Raw genomic sequence first — 23533 nt, forward strand, 5'->3', positions numbered from 1 at the left:
CACTTGACAAAATTCAATACCCATTCATAATAAAAACTCTTAGCAAAGTAGGAACAGAGGGGAACTTCCTCACATCTACAAAAAAACCCTACAGATAACATCATACCTAATTGTGGGAAGTCCAAAGCTTTCTCGCTAAGATCAAGAACAAGGCAAGGATGTCCCCTCCTATCACAGCTTCTCAAAATTTACTGAAGTCCTAGCTAACACAGTAAGACAGGAAAAGAGAAGAAAAGGTATACTGATTGGGAAAGAAGAAATAAAACTGTCTTTGTTCACAGATGATATGACTGTCTTATGTAGAAAATCTAAATGAATCAACAAAAAAACTGGAACTAATAAGCAATTATAACTATAGCAAGGTTGCAGGATATAAGGTTAACATACAAAAGTCAGATCAATTTCCTGTATATACCAGCAATGAACACATGGAATTCAAAATTGAAAACACAATACCCTTTGTATTAGCACCTCCTAAAATGAAATACACAGGTATAAATCTCACAATATGTACAAGATCTATATGAAGAAAACCACAAAACTCTGATGAAGAACTAAATAAATAAAAAGATATTCCATGTTCGTGGATTCTAACACTCAATATTATCCAAACTCAGTTCTTCCCAATTTGACCTCTAGATTCAATGCAATCTCAATCAAAATCCCAGCAAGTTATTTTGTGGATATAGCCAAATGGATTCTAAAATTTGCATGGAGAGGCAAAAGACCCAGTACAGCCAATGCCATATTGAAGGAGAACAACAGAGTTGGAGAACTGATGCTACCCAACTTCAAGACTCACTATAAAAGCTGCAATATTCAAGACTGTGTGATACTGGTGACAGAAAAGACAAATAGATTAATGGAACAGAACAGAGAGCCCAGAAATAGACCCACAGAAATATGGTCACCTGATCTTTGACAAAGAAGCAAGGGCAATACAACAGAAAGACAGTCTTTTCAACAAATGGTGCTAGAACAAATTGGACATTCACGTGCAAAACTATCAATATCGACACAGACCTTACATCCTTCACAAACACTAACTTGAAATGGGTCACAGCCCTAAATGTCATAGATAAAACTATAAAACACCTAGAAGATATCATAAGGAGAATACCTAGTGACCCTGGGTTTGGCTGTGACTTCTTAGATACAACACCAAAGGTACAATTCATGAAGGGAGTAATCGATAAAATGAACTTCATTAAAATTAAAAACTGCTCTGCAAAAGACAATGTCAAGAGAATGAGAAGACAAGCCACAGACTGAAGGAAAAAAAACTTGCAAAGGACATATCTGATAACAATAAGAAAATCTGATTTTAAAATGGGCCAAATACCTTAACAGACACTTCACTAAAGAAGACCTACAGGTGGCAAATAAGCTTATGAAAAGATGCTCCAACATCACTTGTCATCAGGGAAATGCAAATTTAAAGTTACCACTACACCAAATGCTAGTAAGGATGTGAACCACAGGAACTCTCCTTGCTCGTGAAGATGCAAAATGGTACAGCCACTTTTAGAAGACAGTTTGGTGGTTTCTTAAGAAACTAAACATACTCAGGCATATGATGTAGCAATAGCAGCACAGGTAAGATGCAAAATATTATATACAGAATGGATAAACAACAAGGTCCGACTGTATAGCACAGGGAACTATATTCAATATCCTGTAATAAACCATATATATATGTAACTGAATCACTTTGCTGTACATCAGAAACTAACACAACATTGTAAATCAGCTATACTTCAATAAGACAAATTTTTAAAAATAGTATTACAAAAACAACAAAAAAAGCACAGATAGTTCATCTATAAGAGGCAGGAAGGCAGAGTATATGGGTACAAGTGTTAGTGGGTAGGTAGGAAGGAAGGTGTGGTGGTAGTAGTCTAATAAAGTTCTCTTCTGACTGTTTTTGCTTTTTCACTGAAGTAGAAAGCAAGATCATCATCTTAAAATGATGACAAGGGCAGGGGGTAGAGTAGTACAGGTTTCAGAAATGGTCATCTAGGTGAATGGAAAATAGAATGATTGCCAGGCAACATTAAGGGCCCACTTGAAATTCATGGTTATAATTTAAAGTGAAACCAATCAGCAAGGTTGTATTTTTATATTCAGTCTTGTTCTGCTGACCAGGTGAAGGCACAGAGAGAGAGAATTGGACTGAAAACAGGGTTGGAAGTTTGCAAATGTAACAAAGCAAGAAAAGAGTGAGGAAATTATAGGTGTGCACAAGGGGGCTTCAGTAAAGAGAAACACGAACATCAAGAACATGTGAAGAACAGTGCAAATGTAACAGGACCAATGAATTGAAGGTACCAATGAGGATTGAAGGATTGTTGGAGTCAGGGTACTAGGAGGAATGAGCTTGAAAGATAGGAGACGGTAATCAGAGAGGGATCTCAGGGAATTGAAACTATCAAGGAGTTGCAGTAATTGATAATGTCAAGAACTAAGGTATAAATAGGCAGAGCACAGAGGATTTTCAGGGCAGTAAAACTACTCTGTATGATACTACAATGGTGGATACATGTCATTATACATTTGTCCAAACTCACAGGATGTACAACACCAAGAGTGAACCCGAATGCAAACTATGGACTTTGAGTGAACATGATGTGTGTGGAGGTTCATCAACTGTAACAAATGTACATGGGAGATGTTGATAATGGGGGGGAACCTGAGGAGGGAAGTGGACAGGGGGTATATGGGATATTGCTGTACCTTCCCCTCAATTCTGCTGTGAATCGAAAACTGCTCCAAAAAAGTAGTCGTAACTTTTTGTAAGTTAAAAAACTAAAGTATGATTCTGGGAATGCCAGCTACAGAGAGGGGTGAGATCACTGGAAGAGAGAAATACTGAGAGGCAAAGGTGTTGCAAGGATTCCTGAATTGTACATTAAAAGCCCACAAATTAACAGGACTAGTGCTGCAAATTGTGACATTAAACAAGAAACTATAGTCATCGAGAAATGAGAGGCAGTGACCCTGGGGTTCAATATGACAGCAACAATAAGGGCACTGGGTGATGCAGTCTGATATTAGATTTAAACCTAGGAGAAAGGATGGAGGGAACAAGGTCTGAGCCATAAGAGAAAAACAGCCTCCATTTGAGAGAAAAATGGACTCAACAATGACCCCATGAGAAAGCTCAGGGCAAAAGAGAAACGACCTTAAGCAGGATTTGAGGAGATGCTAAATGCCACTTCTCTCCAACCCCAAGATCTCCTCCATCAATTGCACTTAAAGCCTAGAGCCACCAGGTGGAGCCCATGCTCAGCTTTTAAAAAACACCAAGGCCTCCGCGGCGTTGGAAATTACAGGGCCTGCCTCCCTCCCAGCCTCTCCATCGCCCAGCTCCCTGACTATTCTTCCCTCTCCACCACTCGGCTTCCCTGGGTATTGTCTTTCTCTGTCTCTTCTCACCTGTGCCTCCTTTGGTCTCCCCTTCTCCTCCTTTTTCCAGCTTACAGGCTTCCTCATTCCCAAAAACGGAGAGGGAAAAAAAACCCTACATCTCTATATTTTTTATAAGAAAGAAACCATTTCCCTTATTCCCATCTACTTTTCCTACATACAAAAAAAACCTTGTTTTTGGCCTTTTGCCTAGTGGTACAGTAAAAAAAAAAAATTCTTAACTACCAATTTTTTTTTTCTTGCGGTACGCAGGCCTCTCGCTGTTGTGGCCTCTCCGGACGCGCAGGCTCAGCGGCCGTGGCTCACGAGCCCAGCTGCTCTGCGGCACGTGGGATCCTCCCAGACCAGGGCACGAACCCGTGTCCCCTGCATCGGCAGGCAGACTCTCAACCACTGCGCCACCAGGGAAGCCCCTTAACTACCAATTTTATACACAGGGTGGAGGGGATGGGGGACTGAACTAAAAGTAGGAGCCATAAACCACTCTTAAATGAGTAGATACAAAAGATCTGTAGTGGCATAGCAGTTATTGGAGGACAAATGATGCTTCTATAATACAAAGAGCTTTAAAACAGCTTATCCTCATAAGTATGCTAGACAGTCATTAAATTGTATACTTTAAAGAGAGGAACTTTATGATACATAAATTATATCTTAAGTTGTTTAAAAAAAAAAAACAGCTTACCCCAAACAGACATTCTCCTCAACAAGTCTTATTTATACTACATAAACAAATCTCTTTCTTAGAGAGGAAAATGTTAAACTTAAGTACAGCCCCATCTATAAATGATATTTCTGAATTAGCAGAGTCCAGGAATTACACTGCTTTTTTATTCATTTGGCTTTTAGTGCCAATTTTATATGTTCTGTTCAAGACTCTGATATGAATCAACCAGGGTAGCACAAGGAATGAAAAAGCGAAACTCACTGAATATACAGCAAATACTTACTGAAATATATAGAGAAGAGAGTTATCACACGCCACTGCTCAAAATCCTTTAAAGGGCCTTATTGCTCAGGACAAAGCCTACACTCCCCACATGGCATGTGAAGTCCTAACGACCCGCCCAGCCTACCCCTTCAGCCTCGTCTTCAAACTCCGTGTAGCTCTTCACTCTCGACGTTCCACAAACCTTGCACTCTCTCTCACCTCCAGGCCTTCACTAGCTTGATAATACTTCCTTTTCAGTTTTTCAAATCCCACCTTAGGCAGTACCTCCTCCTGGAAGCTCCTGGAGCACCTCCTTCCTGAACCCCTAGGCTAGATCAGGGCGCCTCTTTCTTGCGCTTTAGTCTGCTGTATTGGTCCCATCACAGCACTTATCACAATGTATTCAAGTTTTATTTATTCATTTTATCTCTCCAACTTGTTTCTTTTTCACCACTGTATTCTCAGCACCCAGCAGGAAGCCTAGCACATAAATTAATGCTTAAAATTCAATGAATGAATAGGGCTGAATGAGCCCCCTAATTATTAAATGGCTGGTCAGCCCTTTGGCACTAACCATTAACAGAAAATAATAAAAATGATGTCGGGGAGCTACTTACTCATGGATTACAAATGGAGAAAACAACTAACAATAACAGATACAGCCAGCACAGATATCAAGTCCCGTGGTAATGCTCTGAAAGGTCTCGTCCCAAGCCCCAAGCCACTTGCACAGTGCTTCTCCCGTTGGACAATGACCCATGTGGCTTTCAGGTCTATGCCATGGAAATATGACATAAATACCAGAAAACCACACCACTCATTGAGGTTCTAATTATTGGAGGAAGTGTTGAAGCAGAAAATATTTCTGGATCTTCTTCCACTCCTTAGAATGGGATTTCACAGCCAAAACACAGCTAAAAGATCATTTAGTCCACTGAGTTTCAAACCAGACTGAGCAAACCCCTTCCAGAGTCACCTGGGAAAAGAGAGCAGGGGCGAAGGTCTGAGCAGGCTGAGTCAGGCTCCCTCTCTCACTCAGTCAACCAAAGCAACCGATTTCAGCTTCTTAACATATTGGTCTTCCCCCAAATGACTCACGAAAGAGTTCTACCGCTTTTATTTAAAATAAAACTGCCTGTTTGGTCCAATCCCTTTATTTTAAAAATGAAGGAACTGAGACTCAATATTTCTCCAGCAACTTAGCAAAGCCAAGGACTTTAGTCTCCTGACTCTCCCCAGGACTCTTCCCATTGTGTAAAAGCACTTGCCTACAAATTCTTGAGCATTTTTACAAAGTGAGGCATTCTGATTATACATAGACTGATAAAAACAGAAAGGTATAAAGGGAACAAATAAAGGACAACCCCAAATTGAGCATGACTATACTACAGACAATATAGTAAGGACTTACTATACATGCTTTCTCTAGGAATCCCAGATCTATCTACTTGAACAAATTACTTCTCTGAGGTTTTCTCATCCAAAGACAATATGTAATCCCCCGGCATGTAAAGCACTTAGCAGAATGCCTTGCACATAAGTCACAACAAACAGTAGCTATTACTATTATTCTACTCAGCCTTCACAATAACCTTATGGGATCGTTACCCTCAAACTTGCCCAAGGTCACACAGCTAGTAACGACAGCCAGATGGTGAACCCAAGTCTAGTTCCAAAGACCATATTCCTTTAAGAATGCTACCCTGTTTGGCCAAGTCATTGATCTTCTTCATGTCTCAGACCCTTCCTCTGAAAAAATAAAAGAATATCAACCCCACCTACCTCACAGCAAAAGTTAAAGTCAGCAAAATCTCTTTGAAAAGTCCTGTGCATACCTAAGGTAAGTTTCACTAGGCAGAATCCTCCTCAAAAGAGAGACTCACTAAAATCAGCCCTTCTACCCAGGGTAATAAATAAGGAAATGGATTGAAAATGAGGTTAGAGTCACTTATCTCTGACCTTTTGGCTCTAAGCACAGCCAGAGAAAGAAATGCTTTGCTACCTCCAGGACCATCCACAAAGGGAAGAGACAGATGCCTCTCTTTCCAGTCTTCCTGCACTCCCCATCAAGTATGTTTATCCAGGTAAAATGCATTTATTTAGTAGACATCTATGGAACATCTGTAATGCACCCAGCATTTTGCCAAGTGCTAGAGAGAGATCATTAAGACCCAACCCTTGACTTCAAGAATCAGAAAGCTAGAACCAATTATAAAATAAGAATAAAGAGGGGCTTCCCTGGTGGCGCAGTGGTTGAGAGTCCGCCTGCTGATGCAGGGGGACACGGGTTCGTGCCCCGGTCCGGGAAGATCCCACATGCCGCGGAGCGGCTGGGCCCATGAGCCACGGCCACTGAGCCTATGCGTCCGGAGCCTGTGCTCCACAACGGGAGGGGCCACAACAGTGAGAGGCCCGCATACCGCCAAAAATAAATAAATAAATAAAGAGGCCTCCCTGGCTTCCCTGGTGGCGCAGTGGTTAAGAATCTGCCTGCTAATGCAGGGGACATGAGTTCGAGCCCTGGTCCGGGAGGATCCCACATGCCGCGGAGGAAATAGGCCCGTGCGCCACGACTACTGAGCCTGCGCTCTAGAGCCCACAAGCCACAACTACTGAGCCCACATGCCACAACTACTGAAGCCCGTGCACCTAGAGCCCATGCTCCACAACGAGAAGCCCCCACAATGAGAAGCCCATGCACCGCAACGAAGAGTAGCCCCCGCTCACTGCAACTAGAGAAAGCCCACGCGCAGCAACGAAGACCCAATGCAGCCAAAAATAAATAAATAAAAACAAATAAATAAATACATTTATTTTAAAAATAAATATGTGCACCTGAAAAAAAAACATTAACTATATTAGGTGATATTGCTAAAATCACTTATCATTTCTAGTAACTGTTGCAGATTCCTTTAGATTTTCTACACATATGGTATATCTTCTGCAAATAATGACTATTTAGCCTTTTCCTTTCCAAATTGTGAGACATTTATTTTCCCCAAATACAATGTTGAAGTAAAATGATGAGAGTGGACATACTGCTTCGCTACTGACCTTGGGTGGGGGAAGGATTCAGTATTTCAATGTTACTTATAATGTTTACTAGAGGTTTTCCGGTAAATGTCATTCATCAGATTGAGGACGTACCTCTTCATTCCTAATTAGCTGATTTTTTTTTCTTTTTAATCATGTAGGGTGTGGAATTTTATCCAATGGTTTTCTTTTGCATCAACTTAAATGATCATGTTGATTTTCTCCTTTATTCAATTAATATTGTGAATTAAAGTGATTTTTTGAAATGTTAAACCAACCTTGCATTCACAGGATAAACCAAACTTGATTATGTGTTATGTTTTTATATGTTGCTGGATTTATTTCCTAATATTTTTATTATATATGTTTTATAACAGCTTTATTGAGATATAAGTGAAAAATAAAAATAATATATATATATAAAAAAAAGAGGCCTCCCTGACCATCTCACAAAACATAGCACCCACTCTGCTTCTTTTCACTTAGTACATTTCACCACCTGATATATGTGCACTAGAAGCTCAGAAGTGATTAATTGTACCCAAGAGTGGGGTGTGGGAAGGAAATTGTTTATATTAAGCCTCAGAAATCATGGGAAAGTGAAGAAAGGGACGAGTAGTCCATTCTTTAATGCCAACTTCCTCCCCCCACCCAACACACATACCAGTGTCTAACTCAGTTCCAACTCATACTAGAAAGATATATCACTGTCTCTAATTCAGACCTCCTTTCTGCCAAAGGTCTTGAACCCAGTTCCAAGTGGCCCTATCCAGCATTTTGGAGGCTGGTTCTTTTTCCTGTCCTAGTGGGCCAGGAAGGTCTGAAATAGTACAGAATCAAACTTGCCCTGCCCTTTCCCCCAACACAGCTGCCATGATTCACTTCCTGTTCCCAACAGTCATTTAAAGTAGGGGATCAGCAAACTTTTTCTGTAAAGTTTGATAGTATCCATATAAGTATACAACTTAGTTTGATAGCAAATATTTTAGGCTTTGTAAGGCCTAAGGTCTCTGTCCCAACTACTCAACTCTGCCATTGTAGTGTGAAGCAGCCACACACAATACATAAGCAAATGACATGGCTGTGTTTCAACTAAACTTTATTTACAAAAATAGGCAGTGGAGGGCTTCGCTGGTGGCGCAGTGGTTGAGAATCCGCCTGCCGATGCAGGGGATATCGGTTCGTGCCCCGGTTCAGGAAGATCCCACATGCCGCAGAGCGGCTGCGTCCGTGAGCCATGGCCGCTGAGCCTGTGCATCCGGAGCCTCTGCTCCACAACGGGACAGGCCACAACAGTGAGAGGCCCGCGTACCGAAAAAAAAAAAAAAGGCAGTGGGCCTGTGGACCACAGTTTGCCAGTCCCTGATCTAAAGAAAATGGGAAAACTATTTTAAAGCAGCTTCCTCCTGACAATTTCTAGTTACCTGTCTTAAAACCTTCAGCTGCCCACATCTCACCAGCACTTCTTGAGTGTTTCTATTTAATTTCTGGACTTAAAAAGATTTTTCCCAGAATCACAAATTCATGTATTTTAGATATGCAAACCTCAGGGCTGGGAGCCCAACTAGTATGTAGAGATTCTCCAGGTTGGAAAGGATTTAGAGATCATCTGATCCAACTTCCCACTCAATGAAGAAATTATCTAGCAAGTAGTCATTCAGCTCCTATTCAATGACAGGAAGGGTACTCATTTCCTCCCAAGGCAGCTCATTTCATCTTCGGACAGCTCTAAGGTAAGATATTCTACTTGTTCCTTCTTAGCACATTTTACCACTTAATTGCTTGAGAATTTATTTACCGTGTGACTCTTTTTACTAGATTGTAAGATCTATGAGATCAGACATGTTTTTTTGTATTTGCAGCTGTTTTTTACTGCTGTCTCTCCAGCACTTTGAACAGTGGTACATAAAGGGTATAAAGTAATTGTTTACAGGGAGGAAGGAAGGGAGGGCAGGCAAACAAAACAATGCTGCATTTGGGGAACTTTAAGTAACTCAGCAGTACTGACACGACAGGCACAAGGGGAGGAGCAGAGCAGGTAACTGATATGGTTGAGTGCAACAGAGAAGCCCTTGAAATCTCACAGCAAGTGCAGAGGCTGAGGCGGTAATATTTGAGGACCAAGTTTAGAATTCCCCCTTTCTCCCTTTTCCTCTTCCTTCCAAGCCTCCCCTGCACCATTCTGACGGTGATCATCTGTCACTGCAGTATTCTGAAGCCTTTTCAAACAGGCCCTCCCCCAACAAAAAGTGCAACAGCCCTAAAACCTCTAGAGTATCCCCCCCTTACCCACGGGGGATATGTTTCAAGACCCCTGGTGGATGCCTGAAACCACACACAGTACAGAACCCTCTACGTATTATGTTTTTTCCTATACAGTTAACCCTTGAACAATGTGAGGGTTAGGGGCAACAACCTTCCGAGCACTCAAAATCCATGTATAACTTACACTTGGCCCTTCATAGAGGCAGTTCCTCCATACATGCAGTTCCTCTGTATCCTGAGTTCTGCATCCGCAGATTCAACCAACTGCAGATCGTGCGGTACTGTAGTACTTACTATAGAAAAAATCCGCATATAAATGGACCCGCACAGTTCAAACCCGCGTTGTTCAAGGGTCAACTGGACAAGAGGACGGAGCAAGATTTCATCACGCTACTCAGAAGAGCATGCAATTCAAAACTTATAAATTGTTTATATCTGAAATTTTTCGTTTACTATTTTTGGTTGATTGGTCCATCTTAAGCTTACATTATTTACCTTTTTTTTTCATTTCAATTTGAAAGTTGGTTTCAATCAATAGTTTCAATTGTCTAAGTATTTTCTACAACTTCCAGTTTATAAGCATTCACTCACTATTTATTAATCTAACAGGCATGTCTCTTCTGTATCTTCATCCAAATTGATTTTCAAATTGTTAAACAAAATATAACCAAGAACAGCCCTCCAGAATGCCACTAAAAACAACCCGTCTAGATAAACATCAATCCATTAATCAGTACTTGTATATCCTTTGCATGCAAGCCAGCCCCAAATTTTCTTTGTCTTAGGATCACATGAGAAAATGTTAAATACCTAATTTTAGCACTTAAGACATATTACCTTTGTAGCATATTCCTGATACCCCAGCCTAGGAACCTTTTCAAAAACGAATTGCCCTAATATACATCGAAGTGCTATATATAGAGTAATTACCCCTGGATGGTATGATTTTTTTCCTTTGTTTTCTAATATTTCAATAACAAACTTGTACTGGTTTTACAATTCAAGTAAAATCACAGCAAAACTTAAAGAAAAAAAAATTATCAGTTAGCTTGAGTTACTCTTAGTGATTTCTACGGTCATCCCTGCGTTCTTATCCTTCGCTCAATCAGGTTTAGAATTTTACCAGAGATCACTGTCAAGTTTCCAATGATACCCTCAAGCCCATGTGACCTAGAGGTTAACTCCAGATAAATCAAACATCTCTACAGAGAGAATTAGAATTTGACTCTGCCTTCAAAAAAAATATGTCCAGAAACCATTCCTTTCTGGCTACACAGCACTGCCACCCTAGTCTGAGCCACCACCATCCCTGCCCTAACGAAGGCGAAAGCTTCCTACCTGGTCTCCCTGCTTCCGCTGATGCCCACTTTACCCCACCTTCCACAGTCTTGTTCCCCAAGAGCAAACAGAGTATAAGCCTTTTAAAACGTAAGTCAAATCATGTCTCTCCTCCACTGTCCCCTCCCCAGTGGCTCCCATCTCGCTCAGAATAAAATGCACTCCAGGGACTTCCCTGGTGGTCCAGTGGTTAAGAATCCGTCTTGCAATGCAGGGGACGCTGGTTCGATCCCTGGTCAGGGAATTAAGATCCCACATGTCGCGGGGCAACTAAGCCCACACACCACAACTACAGAGCCCATGAGCTCTGGAGCCAGCGTGCCACAACTAGAGAGAAGCCCATGCGCCACAACTGGAGAGAAGCCCACGCACTGCGACGAAGAGCCTGCGCACCGCAACAAAAGATCCTGTGTGCTGGAACTGAGACCCAATGCAGCAAACAAACAAACAAACAAACAAACAAATATTTTTTTAAATAAATAAAATCCACTCCAAAGGTCTTACCCCCGCTCTCAGGCCCTAGGTGATCTGAGTCCCATTACTTCTCTGCTTTCATCCCCTACTGCTCTTTCCCGACTAACTCCACTCCAGCACACTGGCGGCCCTGTCGGGACTTAGACAGAACAAGCCACACTGATACCTCAGGGCTTTTACATTAGCTGTTCCCTCTGCCTGGGATGCTTTTCTCCCAGGTATTTCCCTGGGTGTGTTCCTCACTTCTTTCAGATCTTGGCTTAAAATATCACCTCATCAGAGGACTTCCCTGATGACCTTACATAAAGTAACAATCTCTCAGCTCCCCATCACTCCCTATTACCACCTTACCCTGCTGTTGGTTCTTCTGAGCAACTATCACCTATGGGTGTTGTTTATTTATCTACTTATTTATTTACATCTAGCTATTCATTTTTTAAAATATTTCTACCCATTAGAATATAATCCTTGAGAACAAGGATTTTTTCCCTGTTTTGTTTAAGGCTGGACACTTAGCTCCAAGAACCGTGCTAGCCACGTGGTAAGTGGTACCATCAGAACATAAGTCCCAGTATATAGCAAAACACTCTATGTATAAGAGGTATGTGTAATAAATTTTGTTGATGAAAATGATTACTGCCCCCTCCCAAATTCACCAAGTATATTGAAAAAACATTGGTGCTCCAATAAAGAGAGACTAAAGTACCCTCAGAAAGATCAATGAACAAATGAATACTGGCTGCCACCCCACCCAACCAAAAATGAATTTCATTATCTACCCAGTTCCCTGGGGTAGGAAAAATCCTCCAGGGAAAGGAACAGAACAAGAAACCTGAACCAACGAACAGGGCAAGAATTTGCCTCAAAGTTTCCCACTCCCTCAAGAAGAGCCTGTCCCAAACTATGCCTGTTTCCAGGAGGGGTTCCCATGAGAGTGAGAGGTCTTGCTAAGATTCCTTTCCTATGTCCAATCACTCCTACGCCTAGAACCCATTTCCCAGACTCATTCTCTGGTTGCCCCATTGCTCTTCCTTCCCAGAGAACCTTGTTCTAACTATTAAACAGCTACCGCTGGTGACCAAGACCACTAGGTCCTCTGGCCACTCACTGCTCTAGTTTCTTCTATTTCATTAGTACTCTCCACTGCCTCAGTCAACAACACCAATAAGATACTGGCATACACAAACCGGAAAGGGCTAGGAAAAGGAACTAGCTGTCAGTCACTGCCTCAACCAAAAAGTAACTTTCAAAAAATAAAAATAAAAATAAATAAATAAATAAATAAATAAAAAGTAACTTTCACAAATGAGAAGCATTATAGTGCAATGAAAATAACCCAGGTTTAAAATCTAGTCCTACCATCTACTACTTGTATGAACTTGGAGAAGTCATTTGACCTCTCTAAGCTCACTTCCTTGTGGTGAAAATAGCAGCACTGACCTCATAGTGCTGGTGTAAATATTAAGGGAGATAATGTCTGTCGAACAGGACTATGCCTAGCATATAGTAAGTGTTCAGTAAATGGTAGATAGGCCTATTTCTGAAGGTTGGCTGGGTGGATTGAATGAGAAAACATGTGAGGTACTTAACACAGTACTTGGTTCAGAATAGGTCATCAACAAATACTGACTTTCCTCCCTCTCTTGTAATGGTGGTAACATTGTAGAGACTTCAGAAACCACCCAATCCTATCAGTGTGGCTCTACAACATTGTACAACATACTTACCATTTAGGTAATTTAGGCTTTCTGTCAATGCTTCTGGCTGCTCCCCTGATGCTTGTTGTCTTGGCAACAGTCACTCACTATCTTTTAATGGCAGTTGCCTCTTGACCTGGAGAGAATATAAACAGAAGGGAAAAGATAGGTAAAACATGAATTGCACCAAGACTGGGCTGACCCAAAGGCCTCTCCCAAAGACCTTCACATACACTGCAGTGTCAGAAAGAGATAAGGGAGAATCTGCGTGCAGATCCTGACTCTGAAGGAAGCTGGCTATCTCTCTCCTCAGGGGAGAGAGGGAGTTTGGCTCTAGAAGACTTCCCCTTTCCTACTGGATGATATGGTCCCAGGATAGACTACATTGTTGTTCCTGAAATTAACAGACCTATACATTCCCCAACAGTCTAAAAATTCGTATGACAGCTTACATTCAGGAAGGATCTCAGAAATCAACTAGTTAAATGCCCACATTTTAAGGAAGGAAACTAAAGCCTGGAAAGGCTGAGTCACACAATTGCTTAGGGCTAAAGCTGGGATTCTACTAAAAATAAGATGTTCTGGAATATGCGTGAGGAAAAAAATAATAAAACCAAACATCTGTGAAGTATCCACCACACCCTGGGCAATATGTTTTATGTTTTACACCAGACAATAACACAATAATGTTACCCCCTTATAGATGAAGAATCTAAATTTCAACAAGTCAAGTGACTTGTCCAAGGTCTCACAGCTTGTGAGTAAGTGACAGGCAGGGTTTAAACCCAAGTCTGTCCAACTACAAAAAGCCAAGTCATCATGCTGACTCTCACTGGGGTGCCTTCTAGACTTGGTCCTCAAAACAGCCCTGAACTACTCAATATCAATTAGAACAAAAACAGAGCCTGTCTGCAAACTTTACCCCTGGTTTTGTAATAAACTTTCTCCAGGGGGGCTGAAAAGCCTCCTAACCCATTGAATCTTACCCCTAACATTGGAGAAGAGTAAATGAAGGTGGAAGATCTGGGTCAAACTTCTGTCCATCCCAGTCCTGAGGAAGAACAGAAAAATGGCTTCTAAGCTAGTGGCAAAACTAAAGCTTTTGTACATTGTCTTACACTCACACTATCCCCCTCCTTTCATGACAACTGCCCATCCCTCTCTTATATATCCCACAGACCACCCTGTGACCTCCTTCCCAGGCTGTTGGTCCCTTTTTTTTGCGGTACGCAGGCCTCTCACTGTTGTGGCCTCTCCCGTTGCGGAGCACAGGCTCCGGACGCGCAGGCTCAGCGGCCATGGCTCACGGGCCCAGCCGCTCCGCAACATGTGGGATCCTCCCGGACCAGGGCACGAACCCGTGTCCCCTGCATCGGCAGGCGGACTCTCAACCACTGCGCCACCAGGGAAGCCCTGTTGGTCCCTTTAATCCAATTTCCACACCTCCACCACCAACCACGTAACATACATACAGATACAGAATCTACCCCTACCTCCATCCTCCTAGGGAGCTAGAAAAGGCTAGAATTAAGATGAAGAAGTAATAAAATGATAGCTTTTTAAAACTGGCTTTAAAAAAGACGAAGGCTTGAAGTCTCAAGCCAGTTAAGACCTAAGAGAGAAGAATTATTGATAAGCAATGAAAACAGCTAGAAAAAAGGATCTGTACCAGGGGCAGCACCCAAGGGATGGCTTGGGTGGGCATGGCAGAAGCTTTAGCTCTCTCTCCCCGCACCACACACTTCAGAAAGACAATCAGTCTACGCAGACTAAGTGTGGTTGCTATTCAAACAGCATCAGGACTGGCCCACAGACCTTCTGCCCTGCCCCTCCACCCACCTTACACACACACACACACACACACACACACACACACACACACACACACACACACACACACACCCCTTCCTTTGCATAGCCTAGAACCTTTCCTACATAAAAATTCTAAACTCCTAACAGTGACAGTAGCACCTCTACTGAAAGCTGCTGCCCCCTCCACCTACTGCCAAATTTGCTGGCATAGTAATAAAGCCCAGGAGCCTATTCTCTTCAAAACAGGATAGAATACATTGCCAAAAATCAAACAAACAGGAACTCCAGATGATCCTGATTTGTTTTCAACTATCACACAGCCTTTCCTTATTTCTAAGGGCAAATGATTTCTTTCCTTTGCTTCTGAATGTCATTTACTTCTTGCATCCTCAGTGTCCTGGTCCTCTGTCCCCAGAGACAAAGGATGACTGTAAACTCCTCAAACTCTGTAGTGCTGCCCCTTCAGAGCCTCTCACCCCAGCGGATCCAGCCACATCACTGCCCCAGGCATCTCCTCTGGTGCTCCTGGCTATTACTGCTGGCGGTGATAGTGAGGGTTCTGTGTGCATGTGCTCTCTGTCTAGAAGAAGAGATAACAGGACCCTTACAGATCACGGAAGAGCCCAACTGCCTCATCTTCCAGAGGAGAAAATGAGTCCCAGCAAGGAGAAGAGACTGGCCCAAGGCTGCAAAGCTGGTTGAAGTGAACCCGGTTGAGTCCACCTGAGATAGTTCACAAGCCACATTAAGGAAATGCATCAGTCCATCCTCACTTGATTGAAGATTAAAGCTCTCTTACTCTCTGGGCTCGGACCTAGGTTGCGGCGACATGGCTAAACGCACCAAGAAGTTCAGAATGGTGGGTAAATATGGGACCCATTATGGTGCCTCCCTCAGGAAAAGGGTGAAGAAAATTGAAATCAGCCAGCACGCTAAGCACACTTGCTCCTTCTGTGGCAAAGCCAAGATGAAGAGACGAGCTGTGGGCATTTGGCACTGTGGCTCCTGCATGAAAACAGTAGCTGGTAGTGCCTGGACCTACAACACCATTTCTGCCGCCACAGTAAAGTCTGCCATCAGAAGAGTGAAGGAATTGAAGGACCAGCAGAAGCACCACCATTTGAAACACTGCAGCCTAAATGGGTTAATTTATGTAAAAAAAAAAAAAAAACTCTCTTAAATGTATATCACTTTTGTTACCAAAACACTTTGATAATAGATAAAAATGCTAGTGGGTAGTTCTGCTTCCAGTACACTCCTCCCACAGATAAACAACTAAACACTCTGAATAAAATATAAAAAACAACTATCTGAAGTGAACAATGGCTGGCAGATTTTAGAAAAGTTAAAAACTGGAAGAAGGGACTGGCAGGGGAAGAATTCCCCATTTTTGGAGCTTTGACCTGAGGGTTGTCCAGCTGAAGATCCAATTAAAAATTAAACCCTAGACTTTCTGTCCAGAAGGCAGAGAGACCAGAGAAGCCACAGACAAGAAGAAGAAAGAAGAGAGCCTGAGATGGAGAGCCTAGGTTCTGTGAGACACTCTGCCCAATCTCCAGCTGACCCCTGAACCATGTCCACATGGGGCAGAGTCCAAGGACCTCAGCTAAGGACAAAAGAACTGGACTGAGATTTGAACTGCCACCCACCACAGGTGAGACAGAACGTGCAATTTTGAGTCTAACCAACTTAACTATCTGCTAAAACAAAAACATCAACAGAAGCCAGAGTCTCCACAACATAACATTCACATGCACCCATGTCCAGGGCACAATCCCAAATTACATAAAGAACTAAAAGAACTAAACCCATTTGCAAGAGAAAAGACAATCAGGAGACGGCAACTCTAAGATGACCCAGATGTTGGAATTATCAGACAAGGATATTAAAGCAGCTATTATAACATCTATTAAAAGCAGAGAAATTGAAAAAAATTTAAGTGGAAATTTTAGAACAGAAATGCAGGATCTGAAAATTCTCTGAATGGGCAAGCTTAAGAATGGAATGGAGATGACAGAGAAAAGAGTCAATGAAACTTGTAGATCAAACTGAAATAACTGGGTCATCCGCAGTCTCTAGAAAAACCACCCTCAGGCCTTTCACCTAAGTGTATGCAATGATTACTTTCTGTTATCAGAAAAATAGGTATCAGAGAGAACCAGAATGACTAGGAATCACAGAGAAACCATTACCTGCAATTCTTTTGGACCAGGCCACCCCTCATCTACTAATTAACTCTTTCAAATATAAGCAAAGAAGAAAGTATAAAGGTAGAAAATGAGAGGGCAGGATAAAAATGTACACCTGAGATAACCATAATATCCAAAGTCCTAAGAGTCAAATCTAGTGCCCCACTGTGCGTACTGAGAAGCAAGGAGATCGTCATGTTTTCCCCTATAATTGCTGAGGTAGCATTCTCAGGATTGTTGGCGAAAAAAGCCAGGAGGGATTTTTAACATTTTTTTCTGCCCTATGTGGTCTCTTCAACAAAAATCCAACCTGGTAAACAGGCTGCTAGCAGGATGGGGTGGGACCAGTCGGTGGTCTGGAGCTGAAGAGTACCAGCAGCTTGGTGAGAGTCAACCTAGTGCCACCTGGATTGGCGAAAGAAGCTAACATGGCACCACCACTGACCAGCGTCCCACACTCAGGTTACCATGTTGGAGTTCAGCTGCAAAAGACACGTGCATTTCTGTAAACCCTGCCTTTTTCTCATGCCCTTCCTCCCCACCCACACACCTGCCCACAGGGAAGAGAATCCAGTGCAAGTGCTCTTTTCTCAAGTCCTGTCATTAATTCTTAAATTGTGTTAATAACAGAGGTTTCAACACTTATCTATGATGGAGGGCTACTAAAATAATGTCTTTCTTTTTCTAATTCTCCCAGGATAACTTTTTACCCATGTACCTCTTAAGATGAGAAGAAGATACTCTTATCCCCCATATGACAGATGAGCAAACAGACTGAGAGACTTGTGACCCTTTTAGGAAAGCTAGAAACAGAGGCAGGACTGGCACCCAATAATCCCATCTCTGAGCTTCAGCGTTTCCTCACCTCACTAAAGAAGCCTTACCCAACACAGACCCAAAAATATAAACAAGACTGCAATTGGAAAGAAAGGACTTAAGAACTTAGTATTAATAAACAATTGATAAGACTCATTTGTGATCAGCATATCTGTGTAAATGCAGGCCCTCAAGGAGGCCACCTGGCTCTGCTGTCTCCTTCCCTAACCAGTAGGTTGTAATTGAGACCAGGCATCCTTGCAATTAGCCCATGTTTGTGGGGTTTAGCAACAGAACCACATGCCTGAGATTGTTGGTTATTCACCTGCTTTAACAAAGTTGGCTGAATCAGAAGAACATGCTGGCTGCCTTTAACCTCTAGAAGTCTATAATTAGGGTATCAAGGGGCCACAAGGATTACAGCAAGTAATGGCAAATGTAGTTAAACAGCAAGTCACAGAAATCACCCTAAGGAGAAAGGAACCAAAGGGCTTTTATTACCTAATTTAATCTTCATGGTAACCTATCAGGAAAATACCATCATGTTTAGTTTATAAATGAGGAAACATTAAAGGTTCGAAGTCACATAGCTGATAAGTGATAACTGATAAGTGGATTCTCACCTACATATTTCTGCCCCAAATTTTGCTTTCTCCTCTCCATTATACCTCCTCTCTAAGGAATCATCTCTCAGATCTCACCCTCAAAAAAGTCAGTCCTGATCCACAGTCCAAACATCACAAACCTACATGAGGTCGATGGGTAGTTTGTTCGTTTTTTCATTCATTCATTCATTCATTCATTCATTCATTCATTCATTCATTCTAATATTGACTGACCGTGCATCAAGCTCTGGGACAAGCACTGGGGATAAAACAGTGAATAGAAACAGACTGTCTTCGAGGCATTTTGTACAGTACAACAGAAAAGCACTGACTGAAGAATCATATTAAATATAAAATCTATGAAGTACAATTAATAGAAAGTGACCCACTGGGGGAGGTCGAGGAAGGCTCCAATTCGCAGTAAAATGTTCCAAGTAGAAGAGGGAGCACAGTGAGCTTGAAGAACTAAAGTAAATCTGTATAACCAAAGAAGGGAGAACCAATAGACACAAGAGATGAGACTGGAGAGGGCCATACCATGCAGGCCTTTGGAGCCCAAATTATTATTAAACTACCCAAATAATTTAAGTCATTTAAGTGTTAAAAAGATGTAACGTGTGTACATTTCAAAAAGATCACCTTGGCTTTAGTATGGACAACAGATGGAAGGAGGTAAGGATGATGCCAAGAGATCAGTAAGGAGGCTAGTTCTGTGGTCCAGGAGAGATAATAGCTAACAATACTGGGTGCATACAGGGCACTTCCTATGTGCCAGACACTGTTCTAGGTAATTTATATGAATGAATTTAATCCTTGTAACAACTCTGTGAAACAGATACTATTATCAGTACTGAACAGATACTACTATAAAGTTAAGTAATTTAACGAATTCCATGCCCCCGCTTGGTGTCCTCACTTCCCTCATAATCAGTCCCTTGCAAACAACTTTAATTCATTTCTTCATATTCAACTAGTAAAACTTCAATCCTTGTTAAACCAAACTAACAACCTCTCCAGGCCTACACCAAAGCAGCAAAGTTATAAAGTTGAAATAAAGTTGTATCTCTAGAGAAAATATAACTACATTGACTGGTATCATTTTAAATTTACCACCACAAATTTCAAACGGGCCCCCTCAATGCTGCCAGCAATCCCGCTGCATTTTCTTAGTAGGTTCACTTTTCTATTCCCCCAAAATGACTCTTTCACATCTTTTTCCCTTTCAGTAAGCCTCCAGCTCCCATCAGCTAATGACTTTGCCACCAAGAAGCAACATGAAACCGTCATCTTCCACTCCAAATCTAACAACACACGAGCACTCTGCTTTCCCTACTGCTACAATGAAGACTCTTTGTTAGTATATAAAGTACAAACTTTCATATCTACTATGGATCCAATTCCCTCTTATCTTTTTTTTTTTTTTTTTTTTTTGGCGGTACGCGGGCCTCTCACTGTTGTGGCCTCTCCCGTTGCGGAGCACAGGCTCCGGACGCGCAGGCTCAGTGGCCATGGCTCAAGGGCCCAGCCGCTCCACGGCATGTGGGATCTTCCCGGACTGGGGCACATACCCGTGTCCCCTGCATCAGCAGGCAGACTCTCAAGCACTACGCCACCAGGGAAGCCCTCCCCTCTTATCTTCATATGCAGTTATCCCCACTCTCTCTTACATCATCATTTTTCTCTTTACAGACTCATACCCATCAGCATACAAATATGCTTGAGAATGGCACTACTCTTAAGTGTGGTCCACAAACCAGCACTGGCTCACAAACTGTTACCGTTATAGGTACAGAAATTGAGAGTAAGCATACAGACATTTGTGTAGCAAGGTGACATTGCTGCAACATCCAAGCATATGATCAGTGGACTTCTCAAATGGTAGACCAGTAAGTTGGTGAACCCAAATAGTGAGTCACGTGTGAAGTAAGCTATGTACAAATCGTACACAGTACTACCACATGTTGATCCCCGACAGATTAGATCCAGAGGCCACATTTGAGAAGCAAGATTCTAGAATTACCCATCTTAAAAAACAAGACAAAAAAAAACTGAAATAAACTCTCTTTTGAGCTCACTTCCTCCAGCTGCTCCAGCCCCAACGTCTCTGCTTCTCTTCAAAGCAATACCTCTGGAAGAGTTGTCTACACTCTTCATTTCCTCCCCTCTCATTCTCTCAGTTCACTCCAACCAGGCTTCTATCCTCAACATTCCACTAGAACTGTTCCTCAGGGTCAAAGGCCTCAATATCACCAAATTCTAAGGTCACCTCTTTGACCTCTAAATAGCATTAACACAAATAAACACTCTTTCTCCGTCAAAACACTTTCTTCCTTGGATGCAGGATAACACACTTTCCTGATCTTCTTCCTACTCCTCCCCTGGCTCTCCCTGATTCATTTTTGCTGGCTCCTTCTCCTCTGCTTGACAAGGGACGGTCCTGGACCTCTTTTCTTTATCTGTACCCTTCCTTTCTTTGGATAATCTCATCCAGTACCATGACTTAATATCAATGACTTCCAAAGCTTTTACCTCCAGGACTGACCCCCCTGAACTCCAAAAGGATATCCAACAAGCTACCTAACATCTCTACTTAGACGTCTAATCGACATCACAAATCCATACATTCTCATATGCTTGATGGCCTTCACCTTTTACTCTTCTCTCCCCAAACCCATTCCTCTTCAGATCTTCCCCCATCTCAGTCCACAGCCACACCATTGACCCAACTGTCCAGGCCAAACACCTGGAATCATCCTGGATTCTTCTTTCCCTCACATCCCACATGCAAATCCATCAGCAAGTCCTATCAACTCTACTTCCAAATTTTCTTGAATCTGTCCCTCTGCCCTCTACACTGCTATTAAGCACCCTAGTCCAAGCTCCTGGACTCTCACCCTACCAATTACAATAGCCTCTCCTTAAGCCTCCCTACTACCAACTGTCCCCATTCTCCAAATAATGGTGAATTAATTTCTAAAAATTTAATCAGAACAAGACTCTATCCTGCTTAAAAACAACAAAATCTCTAATGGCTTTCCCATTCACTTAGAATAATCCAAAGTCCTCACCATAGCCTACAAGGCCCTACATGATCTGACCCCTATCTACTTCTCTGGCCTCATTTCCTACCAGGTCCCCTCCTCACTTCCTGTTCCTTGCGCACACACTGTTCATTCTTGCCTTACGGCCTTTGCACTGCTCCCTTTTCCCTTTGTACAGCTGGCTCCTTTCGTTCATTGAAGAGTCAGCTTAAATTTTACCACCTCTATAAAGACTTGATCAGCCGATATAAAGTAGCTCTCACCTGCTAACATATCACCCTGGCTTATGCTCACCTTAGCACTCAACCTTATCTGACAGTTTGTCTATTTGTTTATTGCTTGTCTCTTCCTCCCCACTCCCTGTCTAGCTCATCACTATATCCCCAGGAACTAGAACAGTGCCTGACTGACAATAAATAGATGAGTCTACAGCACAGGGGAGTGATTTAGGCTGGAGACATGCATTTATGAGTCACGTGCACAGAGGTGTGGTTACTAAAGCCAATGGGGTGGATGAGATCACCCAGGCAGAGTGTCCACTATGAGGAGAGGGGACAGCCAGGGAGAGAAGAACATTTAATAGCTGAAGAATAGAGGATGAGCCTGCACAAACAACAGAGAACTATGAGGAAGAACAAGAGAGTGTTATGTCACTGGAGCCAAGAGAAGAGAGTGTTTCCAGAAAAAAAGGGCGGCCAACAGTGTTGACTTCACTGAGAAAATTAAAGACGAAAAATATCTGTTGAATTCAGCTTCATGGAGGACATTAGTCACCTTAGCAAGAGGTGTTGCAGTGAAATGATAAGGGCAGAAGCCAGACTAGAGCAGGCTGAGTGAGCAGAGTGAGGCAGTGAGTATAAACAGCTTTTTAGAAAAGTTTGGCTATTTGAAAGTGAAGGTGATGGATTAAAGAGAATGCAGGGCTGAGGAAGCAGAGTTGTTCTGTCTGTTTCTGTTTAATGGGTGCACTTATCAGAGTACTGCTGCACTCACAAGCTGCAAGTCACCCAAAGGTCTCACACCCTCACACCCAACTTAGGATGCCATTTCCCTTGGACTGATTCCTAAATGCCCAGAGTATCTAGAAGTTTCTGTTTACATGTACATCTCACCTCCCTTACTACATACAATGGAAGATAAAAACACCCTTCTATATTCTTTCACTTGGTGCTGTCAAGACAGAACACTGGGCTTTCTTACTAAAGGGCCTGAGTTTAAAAGGTTTTCTGCTGCTATTTTAACTTCAAGGCATATATGGGGATCACTGTTATTTCTACCCCAACAAGAAGCTTTTTTTCCATTTTATAGCCCCTAGGGCACTTCCCTTTGTCTCCATTCCACACTCCCTGTCCACCCTGCCTGCTTCCCAGGCAACACACTATAATGGCAACGGTCTTGGGAGTGAGAGAAGCTGGGTTCCCACTATAATTCAGTCACATATCAGGTTAGGTGACTAAACTTCACAATCTCAGTGTTTTCAAGTGGATATAGAGATTATAATATCTAAACTTCATGGGGGTGTTGTAAGGGCTATATGAAAATATACATTACGTGCCTAAGCACATAAGGCCTAGCATAAAACACATCCTATAAATGTTAATTCAATTCTCTTCTCATTACCATTCTGATTAAGCCTTACATCCTCTGCACAAGTTTATTTAGTGTCTTTTTTCCCTCTGTCTATGTTGTACCAGGAAAAGGAGAGGAACCTTGAGAAATTAACTTGCCCAGTTCCAACCGAAAGAGTTTTAAAGAAGTACTAAGAGAGGTGGATGGGTGGGGCCAGAGGTGTAACCAAGCAGCATCTGAAAGGGCAGGGAGGAGTCCACAAACAGTCAGGCTCCCTGCCAGGTTCTCCTGGGTCCCCCTCCAAGTTCCTTCTTTGCAGCTAAGGCTGTGTCTCTGT

The 23533-nt window shown here is 42.3% G+C and overlaps 1 protein-coding gene across 3 annotated transcripts in view; it reads right to left on the bottom strand.

The window, feature by feature from the left end:
• The window catches only part of LUZP1 (leucine zipper protein 1), an 80924-nt gene that overhangs the window by 15287 nt on the left and 42104 nt on the right, over positions 1-23533 (bottom strand). For 2 of the 3 annotated variants that reach the window (XM_067723472.1, XM_067723461.1), the window contains exons 2-3: positions 14151-14215; positions 13195-13300 (exon numbers count right to left, since the gene is read on the bottom strand). The gene's annotated coding sequence lies outside the window, so the exon portion shown is untranslated. The remainder of the gene's footprint in view (positions 1-13194; positions 13301-14150; positions 14216-23533) is intronic. The other variant, XM_067723480.1, reaches the window with a different exon arrangement.

Source organism: Pseudorca crassidens, chromosome 2 (assembly GCF_039906515.1).
Source record: "Pseudorca crassidens isolate mPseCra1 chromosome 2, mPseCra1.hap1, whole genome shotgun sequence".
NCBI lineage: Eukaryota > Metazoa > Chordata > Mammalia > Artiodactyla > Delphinidae > Pseudorca > Pseudorca crassidens.